This window comes from Scardinius erythrophthalmus, assembly GCF_964197995.2.
Source record: "Scardinius erythrophthalmus genome assembly, chromosome: 2".
Classification (NCBI taxonomy): domain Eukaryota; kingdom Metazoa; phylum Chordata; class Actinopteri; order Cypriniformes; family Leuciscidae; genus Scardinius; species Scardinius erythrophthalmus.
In genome coordinates, this window is record NC_138222.1 from 46435887 (window position 1) to 46447974 (window position 12088).

General features: G+C 37.4%; 1 protein-coding gene across 3 annotated transcripts in view; it reads right to left on the reverse strand.

The window, feature by feature from the left end:
• tspan18a (tetraspanin 18a) overlaps positions 1 to 8365 on the reverse strand; it is a 42768-nt gene extending 34403 nt beyond the window's left edge. For 2 of the 3 annotated variants that reach the window (XM_081359559.1, XM_081359558.1), the window contains exon 1: positions 8161 to 8365. The gene's annotated coding sequence lies outside the window, so the exon portion shown is untranslated. The remainder of the gene's footprint in view (positions 1 to 8160) is intronic. The other variant, XM_081359560.1, reaches the window with a different exon arrangement.
• Between the last annotated feature and the right edge of the window lie 3723 nt (positions 8366 to 12088).

Below are 12088 nucleotides of genomic sequence, written 5' to 3' on the forward strand. Positions count from 1 at the left end.
AAAAGCTTAATCCAACACATAAGAGAACTTCCATGTGGGAAATTGCAATACTAAATAATTTCTTCATTTAGTACATAAAAAGAAGGATGTACAATTCTGCTGACTTTTGTGGTCAGAAATGCTTCCTCAGTATCACCCATCATGCTTAATAATCCCTTAATAAATATTTTATGAGTTACCCAATATTTTATTTATCATCTTGAATACAAAATAACAGACCCTACCACTATAGTTCAGTAATGCTATGTTTTTTTTTGTCAGATATTTAACCACAATTATATGACATAGAGGAAAACCAGCATTACCAGAATGTTTGCAAACAAGATAAAGAAAGAAGACAGTAGGCATTATAACCTATTCCGTACAGTAACTAGCATCACAGGTATACTGATATAGGCTGTCACTCAAGAGCTACGCCTGCGGTGCTGATCTGCTCTTCTTCGCCCCCCTGCCAGCCATGAAGCCCGACTAAACCCAACAGCTTTCGACACTGACAGTTTTTATAATTGACTTAAACCGTCTGAGCCCCTTTTAAAGCGCCATTGTTTCTGATGTAAATACGTGAATTAGGTGTTATGCTGTAAACAGGCATATACACAGCGAGAAAAGTCTTTGTGTTGGCACGTCAACCCTTCCACACCCCTCTTTTTCTCTGCATTTAATCTGTTTAATCACTGAAGGAGAATCAGGTCCTGACCGAGCTTCTCGTCTTCTCTCTTTCAGACACTTCTCTAATCCCGCTGCCTCCAAATCAGCCCCTCACCTGCCAATCAGCTCCTCCCTAGTGCGACTGCTTCTTTAAAGTGGCTTTCCCTGACTTAACTAAAGCCAGAGGATGAATAGCAATAGATATCAAGGGGATGACGGCTCTTGCTGCTGTAAAAGGGATTTTTTCCTGACATCTACCTTAAGTTTAAATGGCCACTGAATCTCTGGAAGCAGGGATTTGTGACAGAAGTCTCATGAATGACAAAATATTGTAGAGGTATTAAGAGTACTGTAAGAAATTATGTTCTGTTCCCAAAAACTTCCACTCCAATATATATATATATATATCAAAATGTTCCTTCACTTAAAAGAGTTTAATTATCATATGGAGAAAATTACATCCAATCTCAGTAATATGTAAATAGTATCACAGAGGGCAACCAACAACCATCTTGATTACAGGGACTTCAAATAGCTTGTCACCTTAAACATTTGACCGTCTTGTTTTAACAGAAGATCCACTTCAGATAGATTTTATCACCTTAACCTTTGCTATTCTGATTTCACAGAACATCAAAGATGTGGGCACAGAGGAAAGATCCTCAATTTACATTTAAGACAGTGTTTCAGCCTCATGCTGAGAGGGAAGACAAATCTGTTATTCTTAAATTACACTTAAAAACAGAGCTTCATTTACATGTAGAGGGGGAAGACAAACGAAATAGAGGATAAAAGGTTTAGGATTGGGTATGTTCGGGGTTCATTCTGACGCCGGTGAACCCAAGGTGCTTTGTGTACCTTGCCACTGCTAAGCTGCAATAAACTTCATTTTTGAGATCTTCGATGTCCACATCATTTTTTCTTACATTGGCGAGCCAGACCCAGTCGACGGATTTCCAACAAAAAAGGGAAAAGGTAAGAAAAAGCTGTTTTCTTTCATTTATGCTGTTTTTGTCAAGGAATTCCTCGTTTTAAAAAAAATCTAGAAAAGAAAAATTAAGGACAGAGAGATCGCATTTGGTTTATTCAGTATTAGCAGGAGGAGTTTTAAGCCTATTCCGTACAATTTTGTTTAAGATTCTAACGTAACTGAATAAGCCCGAAGTAGTGTGGTGGCAGAGTTGTATTGGAATTGTTGTTTCTAAAGTAATTGAAACAAAGTGCTTAAGTGTAAAGTTTCTAAAGTAACTGAAACTTGGTGTTGGTCTGTTATAATTCTGTTAAGATTCTAAAGTAATTGAATCAACCCGAAGTAGTGTGGTGGCAGAGTTATGTTAGATTGGTTGTTTCTAAAGTAACTGAAACAAATGTATATGTTTCTAACGTACTTGAAACCGATTGTGAAGTTGTAATAATTCTGAGGAAATTCTAAAGTAATTGAAAAGACCCGACGCAGTGTGGTCACAGAATTATTTCACAACTATTGTATGTTATAGCATAGGTTAGTGAGTCTGATGTGCCGTGACTTTGTGAAGTTTAAAACAAAGAACCCGAAGCAGTGTGGTCTTGCCCGACGTACTGTGGCATTGTTTTAAAATTCATAAATATAGTTTGAACCCGAAGTAGGCTACTGATAAGCAAGCTGTTTTAAGAATATAACATAAAACCAGACATAGTGTGGTTTTGTCCGACGTACTGTGACAGTGTTGCATTTCTTAACTGTTTTGCGTAACGAAATTTAAGGACCAATGGATTGTGGCTGTGGTTAAGTTTAGAAGCCTCAGGTAGTGTGGCTATTTTGATCATTTGTGTCCGAAGTAGGCCTACTGGAGCTGTGAATAATTAGACTAACGGATATCTTAAAGGAACTAGATAACGTGTAGTCATTTAAATTAGACTTTGTGAATAACTATTAGATCACGAGATATTTTAAAGCTTGATAAGACTTTTGAAAATGGAAGAAATTATTGTTAAATACATTGCTAAACACGGTTCTCAGGGAATGTTTGACGGAATAGAGAATATTGTGGATAAACCGTACAAGTGGGCTATCTCTAAGTTTGAAAATGATCCCAAAATGCCTAAGAACAAAAATGGGAAAATTGCTAATGCGCTTCAAGCACTTTTTGCTTCATACAAAGTAACTAGGAGGAGAGTAGATGAGTTAGAGGCTGAAAATGAGCGACTCAGTGTTGGGGTAATTTCTACAAAAAATTACCTGGCTAGTGAAACGATATGGAAAGAAGAAAAGGTCAAGATGCAGAATGAGATTTCACTTCTTAGAACTAACAATAGTATGCTTAAATCATCTGTGGAAACATTGTCTAAAAATTTGGAGGAAGCGAAGGCGACTTGTCAGTTTATGATAAAGAATGGCACAACTGAGACAAACCCTAGTAAGACATTGTTAGGTGTCACATTGTGTAACCCAGTTCCAGAAATGCCAGATTTACAGGAAGACAGGACTGAGGTTTTGGGAAAAGATACTAAGTCATTCAGTAGCCAACACTCTGACTGTAGAGTCAGATTTCCCATGGCACCAGTTCATACTACTACGACTATGCGTGCTAGTGAAGGAAGGGAAGAACCAGTGACTTCTACCACAGTCCGAGGATTTAATCCAACTGAACTAGAAACTGTGATCAAGAATATTGGTAAATTTGATCGTGACAAACAAGATCCATTAAATTTTCTGAAAAACTTGGAGGAATATGCTGAAGTTTACAATTTAACAGATGGTGATGCATGCGTTTTGTTAAGAATGTGCCTGCCTGAAACTCTGTCTGGAGCCTTAACTCAGAAAGTAAAGGACAGAAATGCTAATAAGTCAGAGAGGAAAAAGGCACTGCTTGAAGTCTTAGGTGTGATGTCAGTTAACTGGGATAAGATATCTGAGATGCACATGAGGAAAGGGGAGCATCCAGCAGCATTTTCAGAACGATTATTGGAGATGTTTAAAACTTTCAGTGGCAATCCTGATATTACTAAGAATGATGTCAGTTTCAAGTCTGCCTTGATTAACAAATGTGACCCACTCACCCGGTCTGCTGTGACAATGCTAGTGACACCACTCTCTGAATATAATGACATTATTGATAAAATGACACAGTTTTACAACAATAATGCTAATGCAAATAGTCAAATGAAAGCTGTCAAATCTAGACATCCAGTTGCTGCCTTTGGCGAGAGAGAATGTTCTACATTGTCTAATGGTTTCCATCATAGACCAAGGAGATTTGCAAGAATTAATTCTGAAGGTGTTATTCTTTGCTATGCATGTGGAAAAGCTGGTCACATTGCTAGACATTGTCAAGACAATGAGAGACTTCTTCAAAACTTTGTCTGTCATGCATGTGGAAAGGATGGTCACATTGCAAGGCACTGTTTGGCGAAAAGAAAGGAAGATCAGGAAGTTGTTTGTTTTGCTTGTGGAAAGATGGGACACAAGGCAAGACAGTGTTACTTTTCACACAAAAGAAAGATGGGCTATCGTGGTTTGCTTAAGAAAATAGACAATTTAGAAACCCAGTTGGCACTGTTGGAAGGAAATAAAGAAGTCATTCACACCTTGTCAAACATATCACTACATGAGCAACATGACTGTAGCTCAGTCACAAGCAAATGCTGATGCAAATTAGAATTAGTTTTATGATAGTAACACATTGTAGAAAAAGGTTTACTATCAAAAGGGGGGTGATTCTTTATGATTTATGAAACATGTTTTATTAGCATTGATATTGTAATTTATAATAAATGTTTTAATGACATTGTGTTTAGAAATAATAATAATAATAATAATTTAAAAAAAAATTACCGATGTTTGATATTTTGAGATGAAACTTCTGTGACTTTGATGTTTGAATGTGAAAAGATTCTTGTGGGGGAAAGGGGGGCAACCTCTTCTTTTGATTATAGTTTCAGATATAAGCATCGAGATGTTTGTCTGAAAAGTGTAACCTCCTGGAGAAAGATGATCTGGTCGTTTGAAGGACGAGAAGGAAGCGGAGCCAGGGGGATTTTCTCAAGAAAAAGAAAAGAATAGAGATATCCAGACCTGCAAGATCCAGAACCCCAGGCCTAAAAGACTTAGAAACCCTGAGACCCATCATGGGATGGAAGGAACTGATGAAGAGGCACAGACTCGAACAACACCAGTGACTGCTTCTTCTAGAAGGACTTATGGTCCAAGTGGAAAAGAATGGACAATGAGAAGAGAAAGAAAAGGAGATTTCAGAAACAAACCATTTCTGAGACTATGGACAACAGTCTTTCCACAGATGGAAAACAAGTGGATAAAGGATGTCCACACAGACAAAATGATACACACACACACACACACACACACACACACACACACACACACACACACACACAAAATATTGTCTATTGATTGTTATCGAGTTATCAAAACTAATCAGTATGCTAACATCACTGATGTGAACACCACTGAACATTTGACATTGTGAGAGCCCAACAAGGCCTTGAAGAAAGACAAGATTTTTGCAAAACAAATGCATGATGGAGATATGGCCTATTCTGGTTTAATTTGGAATGTAACCTTTAAAACGGCTGTATGTATGTGTATGTATCTTTCTTATTATTTGCCAATGCATTGTTATGTGTTCTATGTTTAAACATTAGATTATAGATTGATGTATACGTTCTATGTTTAAACATTAGATTATAGTTAGATTATAGATAATTCCATGATCAATATTGAATGTTCCAAGTGGATATGATGGTTCTTGGTTACCTCGTATATATAAAAAAAAAAAAAAAAAAAAAATTCCATTTCATTATCACAAACTATGATAATTTTGCTCAAGTGAAGTAGAGCCATAACTCAGTGTGCAGGAGGCGTAGATCCCGAAGACGGGTAAGATTCTCTGATGGCCATAGATGGGAACGACCTAAGCCATGGGCTACGCCGCCACTGGGGCACCTGCCCACCAGGTTTCGGGAGGTGTTATCTACGAAAAGGGAGTGGTTGTGATGCTACTTTGGGCCAAGAGCATCAAAGGGGGGTCTGTAAGAAATTATGTTCTGTTCCCAAAAACTTCCACTCCAATATATATATATATATATATCAAAATGTTCCTTCACTTAAAAGAGTTTAATTATCATATGGAGAAAATTACATCCAATCTCAGTAATATGTAAATAGTATCACAGAGGGCAACCAACAACCATCTTGATTACAGGGACTTCAAATAGCTTGTCACCTTAAACATTTGACCGTCTTGTTTTAACAGAAGATCCACTTCAGATAGATTTTATCACCTTAACCTTTGCTATTCTGATTTCACAGAACATCAAAGATGTGGGCAGAGGAAAGATCCTCAATTTACATTTAAGACAGTGTTTCAGCCTCATGCTGAGAGGGAAGACAAATCTGTTATTCTTAAATTACACTTAAAACAGAGCTTCATTTACATGTAGAGGGGGAAGACAAACGAAATAGAGGATAAAAGGTTTAGGATTGGGTATGTTCGGGGTTCATTCTGACGCCGGTGAACCCAAGGTGCTTTGTGTACCTTGCCACTGCTAAGCTGCAATAAACTTCATTTTTGAGATCTTCGATGTCCACATCATTTTTTCTTACAGTACTGAAGAATGTGTGTCTGAAATTGTGTAGGGTGTGTTCAGCAGAAATGGGACATCATCTTTTATGATGGGTTTTAAATGATTATTTAATGGTCAATTAGCCTACATAATTACTTTGCCTTAACATGTTAAGCCGGGTGCACACTGTACGACTTTGGCCACGATTTGGCCGTCTAGTTTTGCAAATCCTAAACGATTCCTCTGATCGTAGGCTAAAATATGTAGTCTTTGATCGCTAGTTTGACATGTTCGCTGACAGCTGATTAATGACCATTGTGATTAAATTTTACCTCTGATGAAATTCTGCCATGTCAGAAGTTTTGAGGCACAGTCACGTAGTGGCTTCTCCTACGTCAACCATCAAATAAAAAAATAATAAGAGCACAGAACCTGAAGACACAATCAGTGTGACAACAAACTCCACACACATTGTCTTTTCTATTTTTCTTTTCAAGACAAGCCATGAGCAAAATTAACGCTAGAGATCATTTTGGTTTGCTAGCCACCATTTCTATTCCGTATCTATCTCTATGTCATTGAACAAGTCACGGATTGAAAATATAAAATCTCTGGACGAGTTTTCTTGCGTGCATCCGTTTTTAACTAAAGTTGAATGTCGTATAGACATTAAAGACAACTGAGATCCTACAGTGTGACATGGCTTACAGCAGGGATCATGTTTGTAGAGTCCGTCAAGCAACAATCACAAAGGACTATTGTAAATTGTATAAATAAAATTGATCAGAGGGATTATGATCATTGTCATACAATAGTTAATGCTTGAATATTTCATAATAGTCTAATGTAGCTGAGTACAGATATGAGATCACATATGCCAGCTAGAGTAAGACTTCTGATGGTATAGCTTGTTTTAGATCTGTGGTAGGATCAAACTGAACATGTATGGCCATTAGCTGGTCCAAGATGATCCAGATAATTAATCAGTGACTACCAGCTGGAAAGGCAGACTTTCATCAAACGGGTTAAGACCTGGAAGACCACCTTGCACCAGTAACAAACCAGCTTACATCTTCCACAAAACCATACTGTTTATTATATTCTTTTGGCATATAACCTATACAGTATTCAATCTCACTTTTATACAAGAAATTTGTATAATATATAATAAACATTTCACTTCTAAAATTGCAGTAAACAAACTTGGTATAAACTTAAAATCCCTGCTGATGATTTTGTAAATTATCTGTCCAACTTTACCAGAAAATAAGCAATGTGAATAGGATAAAAAAGAAGAAACATGTCTGGTCTGAATTCAAATGCACAACATGAAATTAGGTTTGGCGGCAGCTGCCAGTGCCAAATGTGATTATAGTTAACCAAGGCAGAAGTAAACCTTCGCTCCCACTATGATTGCAAATCATTTCAGCCACAAACACATCCTTCCTTCCAAAGAATAAAATAGCTCCATCTAGAAGATTACAAATGACTTGGTTACACCCAAACATCACGTGGCCACTCCCACCTTGTCCGATGCAGATAGCTGTAATATCATTAAACATGAAAACAATCCTACTGTAATTCTTCTCCAAACAATGTGAATACACCTATGGGACAACGTGAAATGTTCCCTACAGTAAGTTCATCGATTTAAACTACAGTAAAACAAAACTTCACGTCCAATACAAAATCCTTAGTAGGCTAATAATTGTTTTCTTCAAACGATCTTCTCTTTCACAGTAGGCTATTAGAGTGAAATTTGGCAGATTCAACTCGTTGCAAGGCAGCCAAAAGCAACACAACTTAAAAAATGTAAAAACGTATTTGTTTATCACATGTATATATGTCATCGCAAAACATGCAGCCGCTAAGAAACTTTCAGATCCTCAGAAATACACGCGCGTCTCCACAGAGATATGATGCTCTCAGCGTCCAGTTTAAAACACCTACCGTGATTTGTGGTATCCTCGCGTTTAAGGACAGGCGAACTTAAATCAAACTCCGCTATCCAAGAGGGTGAAAACGTCCTTAGGATTCATTCAATTGCTCTGTGAATGTTTCGCCCCGTTTATTCATTCCTTTCGACAGCACTGAATCATGACTCCACTCAGCACTTCACTGCTGCTCTCTGTGTAATTCTGCTCAGACACACATTGGCCAGGGGCGGCTAGACCTCCACGCCTCCTGTCATTAATTCTTCATATTCCACATAATGGTGACGAATTGCCCTGTAAATCACGGGGATGTTATACATAGGCTTTCCCTATATGCTAACATGTTATAGGCCTATATATAAATTGACACAGTTGGAAATCACTGACAGTGATTTAACGTGCAGCTATAGCCTATAAATGTGGACTCTAAATCAAGTCATTCAATCTCCAGTTAAGACCCAACTCCCTAGACCACCTTAGCAGGTGTCGAACTCTGAAGGCATATTTGGTTTGTGAAAAACTCAGCATATGGGTATGGTCTTTTTCTCAGAGTAAAGATTCACACTGTTGTTTTTATTTTTATGAATCTGTAGACATATGAGTCACATATTTCATGAACAGCAGGTGAGATTTGGTTCAGCAAATCATAAAGTCCAGAAAAGACGAGAGACCAAATTGTCTCTCCTTAATAAAGAATGTACAATCTCTGCAATTGCATTTTTCTATTGGTTCTCAGCTCCTCATCTAGTCCCCAAATATACAACATTAAGATACGAGATACTAGCGCACGTCTCAGCATCAGTTCATCAAAAAAAGTTTCTGATTTTTTTTTAGCCAGCAGCAGTTTAAAATCCTAAAAATATCTACTAAGTAAACTGATGCATTGTGATTATTAATTATCATTAGTACATATAATAACCAACATATAATTCATTCATATTCAAAGTATAATGTTTAAACTATTTTCATGCACGCAGTAAATATTCCAAAAATGTAAGTTCCAAAGCAACTTACATGGTTTTTAAAGTATTGTATTGATAATGTCATCCTTTCGGGACTTGAACCAGCAACCTTCCAATTTCCAGCCCTGAGATGTAAAGACAAATATGTGTTCTCTTCTGAAAATAAAAATGAACATGAGTCTATGGCATCACTCTTGACTAGTCAGACTCTATGGATTGTGACGTTCAAGTGAGCGCTCAGTGCTACCTGTACGAACTGACTGATGGGCTCTGTGAGGTCCTGAGAGAACCGCATAAATAATGCTTCAAGGCAAGGTGACCCAACCTAGATCATTACACGCTCCGCTTGAGCCCTGAGGCTTAAATTTATAGACAGTGACTACAGGTACAAGGCTCTGTTGCACTCTTTACTGTATTCTTTCCTGTCACAGACAATTTCAGCCTTTATTCAGTCAGTGATGGCACACACATTTTCATAGGGATTTTGTGCTCAGGGGCACGAGTACAAACATTTTTTTCGTGGGGATGTTGAAGATTTGATGATTCCTATAGACAAATGGTCACAGTACTTAACTAAGCTATATTATTTCAATAAATGTAATGCACTTTTATTCTGCAGGATCATTTTATATTGATTTAGTTGTACATCCAAAAGGTGACTGGTGACCTCTCCCACTGTTTTCAGTTTTTCAATCACTATAATGGTAAACCAAAGGCTATTCTGTATACTATTGTATATTTGATATAGCCTAATCTAGGACCTATAATTCAAGGTTTTATTCCTTTGTGTCAGATAGCTGGGCATGTCTTTACATTTACACTTTTGGCAGACACATTTTAACCAAAGCAACACAAAGGAATCAGCATTCAAGGTACAATTCTTCCAGTTGCATTGCCCGGGAAAACCAAACTCTATAGTTTGAGCTATAGGAAAACGTTTATGCTGCAGGAACATTTTTTAAAATCATGGAACACAAGTCTGTAAACCTTTTATTCACTTCACAGCAAAAGTAAAACCTCACTTTTCCCCTCTCCCTTTATGGACTGAAAACTTAACCATACCAAAGCTGATCACAACAGCATTGCATGAGGTAGTAAATGTTCTCTAAAGGAATGTGAATGCAATGGCGTAATATAGTTTTTGTTTTGTTTTTATCTTTTACAATTTTTTCATCCTTAATCAGAGAAAAGTGTATCTCTAACACAGGGATTTCTTGCTTGTATAGTTGGATGTAATCCTTCTGTATGAGCAGGTTCTACTTTATCACATATGATCTAAAATTGATTCAATTTCATTTTTTTTTCGGAAAACTGGGAATGATTTAATAATAAGCCATAGCTCTGTTAGCAAAAAGATTTCTGTTTGAAGCCCAATGTGTTCTGCATGCCAATTTGCTATTTCATTATTTTCTGTTTTGGAAGCCCATTGTATCCATTGACCTCGGCAGGCCATCAGAAACGCTTCACACTGTTCATTACAAAAGTGCATTTAAACCATAAACTTCTGAAAGTGAAACAGCATGTAAATTTAGGAAATAAAAGCACACTATTTTTGGCAAGACGTTGGTGGTTGTATATTTAAAGCAACACGAAACTGACTGATGTTTTATTCTGATATTTTTGAAGTGCATCATAGTCTCTGTACTGTATATTGTATGATTTAAGTTTTATCAGCTTGCTATCTGTAGTTTTCAGGTTACGGGAATTTGGCTTAGGTAAAATGGTAATAAGGGAAATGTGGGTCAAATGGTGCCTCTCTCGAATCCCAGAACAGGCATTTAGTTTTCCAAATGTCTTTCTTCTATTCTCCCACACTCTCAAGTTCACTCATTCTGCGTTTCCTTCTATTCTGTCAATGACCACTCACGTCCTGTTGCGATAGTCGCACGCAAGGAAGTGGGAGGTCATTCATAACAGGAAGATCCCAGTGATGTGACCCATCTTTGATCATTATGTTCATATAGATTGAATTGACTTGTAGACCAACATAATAAGATCTACCAAGATGGCCTGCCCACATTGATAACTTGCGCTGTCTTATATTAGCCAGGTGCTATACTTTTTTTCTAAGTAAATCCATTCAGAAATGAAGTTACAGAGTCAAAAAAAAAATAAAAAATCCAAATATATGTCAGCAGTTGTGGACTTGTGTGAAAAAGAGTGTTTTGTCCCTCCAGGGCCTCAGTGAATCACTTGACAAACCATGACTTCTGCTTCCGATGCTGAGCGGTCTAGTTCTGTGCAGTGACCCGTCTATAATGTGTTGCCAGTTGTTATGGGGATAAGACTCAGGCTAGTTTCAACAAGACTAGACCATCACATTTTAGACTGCACCATGCATGAAAACCACCTAGATTGGTAGAGAAATCTGTAAGATCCAGCCAGACTCCCTATGGTTTATTGTGCTTGACCGGATGTTTAAACCGTTATAGGCACAGGGAGAGATCGTTGTGAAACAGGACGTCCTCACCAGAGGTGGGACAGAGCTCAAAGCCAACAACACCTCAACTGCAAAACATACAGTGGGATCCAAAAAGTCCGAGACCACTAATGAAATGGGGATGTTTATTGCACTCAAACTCTATGTCTGTTTAAAACTCTGATGTTTATGTTCTCCAGCATGACCTAAATATGATCCAGGAGCATCCTGAGCTTCAATGTAAGCAAGAACATTTGACCTTTTGCACAGAGTTTACAAGTCACAAGTTTGCTTATATAATTAGTGACTAATCACAGATTGATTATTAGAAGAAATAATGCTAAATAATACATATTTCTTATTCAAATTACATCATAATGTTTCCTGGTTTTCCCCCAGGTTTAAAAGGCTGTTTTCAAATCCGAGTTTTCCATTGTGGTCTTAGTATTTTGGATGTCGCTATAGGTCTGCAGATGACATTTTCTAAATCTTGACATTTCTAAACAACATTAAAGCTGTAAAGCTCATTAACAATGAAGCTCATTATGTTTTAAAAGAGATGA